The sequence below is a fragment of the Camellia sinensis genome, chromosome 8, assembly GCF_055761805.1.
Source record: "Camellia sinensis isolate YWXY chromosome 8, ASM5576180v1, whole genome shotgun sequence".
Taxonomy (NCBI): domain Eukaryota; kingdom Viridiplantae; phylum Streptophyta; class Magnoliopsida; order Ericales; family Theaceae; genus Camellia; species Camellia sinensis.
In genome coordinates, this window is record NC_138968.1 from 3,807,526 (window position 1) to 3,816,698 (window position 9,173).

The following is a 9,173-nucleotide window of genomic DNA, read 5'->3' on the forward strand; positions in this document are numbered from 1 at the left end:
TCTCCCGCGTTACGGTTCGAACAATCGAACACCTATACGCATTCTCCTGCACAGTGGCAGATATGTAAATACGGCGTTTACTTAAAATTTCTCGCGCGTTACGTTTCGAACACTCGAACACCTATACGGATTCTCCTGCACAGTGGCAGATATGTAAATACGGCGTTTACTTACAATTTCTCGCGCGTTACAGTTCGAACACTCGAACACCTATACGGATTGTCTTGCACAGTGGCAGATACGTAAATACGCTGTTTACTTACAATTTCTCGCGCGTTACGGTTCGAACACTCGAGCACCTATACGGATTCTCCTGCACGGTGGCAGATATGTAAATACGGCGTTTAATTACCATTTCTCAAGCACTACGGTTCGAACACTCGAACACCTATACGGATTCTCCTGCACAGTGGCAGATATGTAAATACGGCGTTTACTTACCATTTCTCCCGCGTTACGGTTCGAACATTCGAACACCCATACGGATTCTCCTGCACAGTGGCAGATATGTAAATACGGCGTTTACTTAAAATTTCTCGCGCGTTACTTTCCGAACACTGGAACACCTATACGGATTCTCCTGCACAGTGGCAGATATGTAAATACGGCGTTTACTTACAATTTCTCGCGCGTTACGGTTCGAACACTCGAACACTTATACGGATTCTCCTGCACAGTGGCAGATATGTAAATACGGCGTGTACTTATAATTTCTCCCGCGTTACGGTTCGAACACTCGAACACGTATACGGATTCTCCTGCACAGTGGCAGATATGTAAATACGGCGTTTACTTACAATTTCTCGCGCGTTATGTTTTGAACACTCGAACACCTATACGGATTCTCCTGCACAGTGGCAGATATGTAAATACGGCGTTTACTTACAATTTCTGGCGCGTTACGGTTCGAACACTCGAACACCTATACGGATTCTCCTGCACAGTGGCAGATATGTAAATACGGCGTTTACTTACAGTTTCTCGCGCGTTACATTTCGAACACTCGAACACCTATACGGATTCTCCTGCACAGTGGCAGATATGTAAATACGGCGTTTACTTACAATTTCTCGCGCGTTACATTTCGAACACTCGAACACCTATACGGATTCTCCTGCATAGTCGCAGATATGTAAATACGGCGTTTACTTACAATTTCTCGCGCGTTACGGCTTGAACACTCGAACACCTATACGGATTCTCCTGCACAGTGGCAGATATGTAAATACGGCGTTTACTTACAATTTCTCGCGTGTTACGGTTCGAACACTCGAACACCTATACGGATTCTCCGGCACAGTGGCAGATATGTAAATACGGCGTTTACTTACCATTTCTCAAGCGTCACGGTTCGAACACACGAACGGCTATACGGATTCTCCTGCACAGTGGCAGATATGTAAATACGGCGTTTACTTACCATTTCTCAAGCATTACGGTTCGAACACTCGAACACGTATACAGATTCTCCTGCACAGTGGCAGATATGTAAATACGGCGTTTACTTACAATTTCTCGCGCGTTACGGTTCGAACACTCGAACACCTATACGGATTCTCCTGCACAGTGGCAGATATGTAGATACGGCGTTTACTTATAATTTCTCCCGCGTTACGGTTCGAACATTCGAACACCCATACGCATTCTCCTGCACAGTGGCAGATATGTAAATACGGCGTTTACTTCAAATTTCTCGTGCGTTACGTTTCGAACACTCGAACACCTATACGGATTCTCCTGCTCAGTGGCAGATAGGTAAATACGGCGTTTACTTACAATTTCTCGCGCGTTATGTTTCGCACACTCGAACACATATACGGATTCTCCTGCATAGTGGCAGATACGTAAATACGGTGTTTACTTACAATTTCTCGCGCGTTACGTTTCGAACACTCGAACACCTATACGGATTCTCCTGCACAGTGGCAGATATGTAAATACGGCGTTTACTTACAATTTCTCGCGCGTTACGGTTCGAACACTCGAACACCTATTCGGATTCTCCTGTACAGTGGCAGATATGTAAATACGGCGTTTACTTAAAATTTCTCGCGCGTTACGTTTCGAACACTCGAACACCTATACGGATTCTCCAGCACAGTGGCAGATATGTAAATACGGCGTTTACTTACAATTTCTCGCGCGTTACGTTTCGAACACTCGAACACCTATACGGATTCTCCTGCACAGTGGCAGATATATAAATACGGCGTTTACTTAAAATTTCTCGCGCGTTACGTTTCGCACACTCGAACAGGTGTACGGATTCTCCTCCACAGTGGCAGATATGTAAATACGGCGTTTACTTACAATTTCTCACGCGTTACATTTCGAACACTCGAACACCTATACGGATTCTCCTGCACAGTGGCAGATATGTAAATACGGCGTTTACTTACAATTTCTCGCGCGTTACGTTTCGAACACTCGAACACCTATACGGATTCTCCTGCACAGTGGCAGATAGGTAAATACGGCGTTTACTTACAATTTCTCGCGCGTTACGTTTCGAACACTCGAACACCTATACGGATTCTCCTGCACAGTGACAAATATGTAAATACGGCGTTTACTTATAATTTCTCCCGCGTTACGGTTCGAACAATCGAACACCTATACGCATTTTCCTGCATAGTGGCAGATATGTAAATACGGCGTTTACTTAAAATTTCTCGCGCGTTACGTTTCGAACACTCGAACACCTATATGGATTCTCCTGCACAGTGGCAGATATGCAAATACGGCGTTTACTTACAATTTCTCGCGCGTTACGGTTCGAACACTCGAACACCTATACGGATTCTCCTACATAGTGGCAGATATGTAAATACGGCGTTTACTTACCATTTCTCCCGCGTTACGGTTCGAACATTCGAACACCCATACGGATTCTCCTGCACAGTGGCAGATATGTAAATACGGCGTTTACTTAAAATTTCTCGCGCGTTACTTTCCGAACACTGGAACACCTATACGGATTCTCCTGCACAGTGGCAGATATGTAAATACGGCGTTTACTTACAATTTCTCGCGCGTTACGGTTCGAACACTCGAACACTTATACGGATTCTCCTGCACAGTGGCAGATATGTAAATACGGCGTTTACTTACAATTTCTCCCGCGTTACGGTTCGAACACTCGAACACGTATACGGATTCTCCTACACAGTGGCAGATATGTAAATACGGCGTTTACTTACAATTTCTCGCGCGTTATGTTTCGAACACTCGAACACCTATACGGATTCTCCTGCACAGTGGCAGATATGTAAATACGGCGTTTACTTACAATTTATCGCGCGTTACGGTTCGAACACTCGAACACCTATACGGATTCTCCTGCACAGTGGCAGATATGTAAATACGGCGTTTACTTACAATTTCTCGCGCGTTACGTTTCGAACACTCGAACACCTGTACGGATTCTCCTGCATAGTGGCAGATATGTAAATACGGCGTTTACTTACAATTTCTCGCGCGTTACATTTCGAACACTCGAACACCTATACGGATTCTCCTACATAGTCGCAGATATGTAAATACGGCGTTCACTTACAATTTCTCGCGCGTTACGGCTTGAACACTCGAACGCCTATACGGATTCTCCTGCACAGTGGCAGATATGTAAATACGGCGTTTACTTACCATTTCTCCCGCGTTACGGTTCGAACATTCGAACACCCATACGGATTCTCCTGCACAGTGGCAGATATGTAAATACGGCGTTTACTTAAAATTTCTCGCGCGTTACTTTCCGAACACTGGAACACCTATACGGATTCTCCTGCACAGTGGCAGATATGTAAATACGGCGTTTACTTACAATTTCTCGCGCGTTACGGTTCGAACACTCGAACACTTATACGGATTCTCCTGCACAGTGGCAGATATGTAAATACGGCGTTTACTTACAATTTCTCGCGCGTTACGGTTCGAACACTCGAACACGTATACGGATTCTCCTGCACAGTGGCAGATATGTAAATACGGCGTTTACTTACAATTTCTCACGCGTTATGTTTCGAACACTCGAACACCTATACGGATTCTCCTGCACAGTGGCAGATATGTAAATACGGTGTTTACTTACAATTTCTCGCGCGTTACGGTTCGAACACTCGAACACCTATACGGATTCTCCTGCACAGTGGCAGATATGTAAATACGGCGTTTACTTACAATTTCTCGCGCGTTACGTTTCGAACACTCGAACACCTATACGGATTCTCCTGCACAGTGGCAGATATGTAAATACGGCGTTTACTTACAATTTCTCGCGCGTTACGTTTCGAACACTCGAACACCTATACGGATTCTCCTGCACAGTGGCAGATATGTAAATACGGCGTTTACTTATAGTTTCTCCCGCGTTACGGTTCGAACAATAGAACACCTATACGCATTCTCCTGCACAGTGGCAGATATGTAAATACGGCGTTTACTTAAAATTTCTCGCGCGTTACGTTTCGAACACCCGAACACCTATACGGATTCTCCTGCACAGTGGCAGATATGTAAATACGGCGTTTACTTACAATTTCTCGCGCGTTACAGTTCGAACACTCGAACACCTATACGGATTGTCCTGCACAGTGGCAGATACGTAAATACGCCGTTTACTTACAATTTCTCGCGCGTTACGGTTCGAACACTCGAGCACCTATACGGATTCTCCTGCACGGTGGCAGATATGTAAATACGGCGTTTAATTACCATTTCTCAAGCACTACGGTTCGAACACTCGAACACCTATACGGATTCTCCTGCACAGTGGCAGATATGTAAATACGGCGTTTACTTACCATTTCTCCCGCGTTACGGTTCGAACATTCGAACACCCATACGGATTCTCCTGCACAGTGGCAGATATGTAAATACGGCGTTTACTTAAAATTTCTCGCGCGTTACTTTCCGAACACTGGAACACCTATACGGATTCTCCTGCATAGTGGCAGATATGTAAATACGGCGTTTACTTACAATTTCTCGCGCGTTACTGTTCGAACACTCGAACACTTATACGGATTCTCCTGCACAGTGGCAGATATGTAAATACGGCGTTTACTTACAATTTCTTACGCGTTACGTTTCGAACACTCGAACACCTATACGGATTCTCCTGTACAGTGGCAGATATGTAAATACGGCGTTTACTTACAATTTCTTACGCGTTACGTTTCGAACACTCGAACACCTATACGGATTCTCCTGCACAGTGGCAGATATGTAAATACGGCGTTTACTTACAATTTCTCGCGCGTTACGTTTCGAACACTCGAACACCTATACGGATTCTCCTGCACAGTGGCAGATATGTAAATACGGCGTTTACTTACAATTTCTCGCGCGTTACATTTCGAACACTCGAACACCTATACGGATTCTCCTGCATAGTCGCAGATATGTAAATACGGCGTTTACTTACAATTTCTCGCGCGTTACGGCTTGAACACTCGAACACCTATACCGATTCTCCTGCACAGTGGCAGATATGTAAATACGGCGTTTACTTACCATTTCTCCCGCGTTACGGTTCGAACATTCGAACACCCATACGGATTCTCCTGCACAGTGGCAGATATGTAAATACGGCGTTTACTTAAAATTTCTCGCGCGTTACTTTCCGAACACTGGAACACCTATACGGATTCTCCTGCACAGTGGCAGATATGTAAATACGGCGTTTACTTACCATTTCTCAAGCGTCACGGTTCGAACACACGAACGGCTATACGGATTCTCCTGCACAGTGGCAGATATGTAAATACGGCGTTTACTTACCATTTCTCAAGCATTACGGTTCGAACACTCGAACACGTATACAGATTCTCCTGCACAGTGGCAGATATGTAAATATGGCGTTTACTTACAATTTCTCGCGCGTTACGGTTCGAACACTCGAACACCTATACGGATTCTCCTGCACAGTGGCAGATATGTAGATATGGCGTTTACTTACAATTTCTCGCGCGTTACGGCTTTAACACTCGAACACCTATACGGATTCTCCTGCACAGTGGCAGATATGTAAATACGGCGTTTACTTACCATTTCTCCCGCGTTACGGTTCGAACATTCGAACACCCATACGGATTCTCCTGCACAGTGGCAGATATGTAAATACGGCGTTTACTTAAAATTTCTCGCGCGTTATGTTTCGCACACTCGAACACATATACGGATTCTCCTGCATAGTGGCAGATACGTAAATACGGCGTTTACTTACAATTTCTCGCGCGTTACGGTTCGAACATTCGAACACCTATAGGGATTCTCCTGCACAGTGGCAGATATGTAAATACGGCGTTTACTTACAATTTCTCGCGCGTTATGTTTCGAACACTCGAACACCTATACGGATTCTCCTGCACAGTGGCAGATATGTAAATACGGCGTTTACTTACAATTTCTCGCGCGTTACGGTTCGAACACTCGAACACCTATACGGATTCTCCTGTACAGTGGCAGATATGTAAATACGGCGTTTACTTACAATTTCTCGCGCGTTACGGCTTGAACACTCGAACACCTATACGGATTCTCCTGCACAGTGGCAGATATGTAAATACGGCGTTTACTTACCATTTCTCCCGCGTTACGGTTCGAACATTCGAACACCCATACGGATTCTCCTGCACAGTGGCAGATATGTAAATACGGCGTTTACTTAAAATTTCTCGCGCGTTACTTTCCGAACACTGGAACACCTATACGGATTCTCCTGCACAGTGGCAGATATGTAAATACGGCGTTTACTTAAAATTTCTCGCGCGTTACTCTCTTGAACACACGAACACCTATACGGATTCTCCTGCACAGTGGCAGATATGTAAATACGGCGTTTACTTACAATTTCTCGCGCGTTATGTTTCGAACACTCGAACACCTATACGGATTCTCCTGCACAGTGGCAGATATGTAAATACGGCGTTTACTTAAAATTTCTCGTGCGTTACGTTCCGAACACTCGAACACCTATACGGATTCTCCTGCTCAGTGGCAGATAGGTAAATACGGCGTTTACTTACAATTTCTCGCGCGTTATGTTTCGCACACTCGAACACATATACGGATTCTCCTGCATAGTGGCAGATACGTAAATACGGTGTTTACTTACAATTTCTCGCGCGTTACGTTTCGAACACTCGAACACCTATACGGATTCTCCTGCACAGTGGCAGATATGTATATACGACGTTTACTTACAATTTCTCGCGCGTTATGTTTCGAACACTCGAACACCTATACGGATTCTCCTGCACAGTGGCAGATATGTAAATACGGCGTTTACTTACAATTTCTCGCGCGTTACGGTTCGAACACTCGAACACCTATTCGGATTCTCCTGTACAGTGGAAGATATGCAAATATGGCGTTTACTTAAAATTTCTCGCGCGTTACGTTTCGAACACTCGAACACCTATACGGATTCTCCTGCACAGTGGCAGATATGTAAATACGGCGTTTACTTACAATTTCTCGCGCGTTACGTTTCGAACACTCGAACACCTATACGGATTCTCCTGTACAGTGGCAGATATGTAAATACGGCGTTTACTTACAATTTCTTACGCGTTACGTTTCGAACACTCGAACACCTATACGGATTCTCCTGTACAGTGGCAGATATGTAAATACGGCGTTTACTTACAATTTCTTACGCGTTACGTTTCGAACACTCGAACACCTATACGGATTCTCCTGCACAGTGGCAGATATATAAATACGGCGTTTACTTAAAATTTCTCGCGCGTTACGTTTCGCACACTCGAACAGGTGTACGGATTCTCCTCCACAGTGGAAGATATGTAAATACGACGTTTACTTACAATTTCTCGCGCGTTACGGTTCGAACACTCGAACACCTATACGGATTCTCCTGTACAGTGGCAGATATGTAAATACGGCGTTTACTTACAATTTCTCGCGCGTTACGGCTTGAACACTCGAACACCTATACGGATTCTCCTGCACAGTGGCAGATATGTAAATACGGCGTTTACTTACCATTTCTCCCGCGTTACGGTTCGAACATTCGAACACCCATACGGATTCTCCTGCACAGTGGCAGATATGTAAATACGGCGTTTACTTAAAATTTCTCGCGCGTTACTTTCCGAACACTGGAACACCTATACGGATTCTCCTGCACAGTGGCAGATATGTAAATACGGCGTTTACTTAAAATTTCTCGCGCGTTACTCTCTTGAACACACGAACACCTATACGGATTCTCCTGCACAGTGGCAGATATGTAAATACGGCGTTTACTTACAATTTCTCGCGCGTTATGTTTCGAACACTCGAACACCTATACGGATTCTCCTGCACAGTGGCAGATATGTAAATACGGCGTTTACTTAAAATTTCTCGTGCGTTACGTTTCGAACACTCGAACACCTATACGGATTCTCCTGCTCAGTGGCAGATAGGTAAATACGGCGTTTACTTACAATTTCTCGCGCGTTATGTTTCGCACACTCGAACACATATACGGATTCTCCTGCATAGTGGCAGATACGTAAATACGGTGTTTACTTACAATTTCTCGCGCGTTACGTTTCGAACACTCGAACACCTATACGGATTCTCCTGCACAGTGGCAGATATGTATATACGACGTTTACTTACAATTTCTCGCGCGTTATGTTTCGAACACTCGAACACCTATACGGATTCTCCTGCACAGTGGCAGATATGTAAATACGGCGTTTACTTACAATTTCTCGCGCGTTACGGTTCGAACACTCGAACACCTATTCGGATTCTCCTGTACAGTGGCAGATATGCAAATATGGCGTTTACTTAAAATTTCTCGCGCGTTACGTTTCGAACACTCGAACACCTATACGGATTCTCCTGCACAGTGGCAGATATGTAAATACGGCGTTTACTTACAATTTCTCGCGCGTTACGTTTCGAACACTCGAACACCTATACGGATTCTCCTGTACAGTGGCAGATATGTAAATACGGCGTTTACTTACAATTTCTTACGCGTTACGTTTCGAACACTCGAACACCTATACGGATTCTCCTGTACAGTGGCAGATATGTAAATACGGCGTTTACTTACAATTTCTTACGCGTTACGTTTCGAACACTCGAACACCTATACGGATTCTCCTGCATAGTGGCAGATATGTAAATACGGCGTTTACTTACAATTTCTC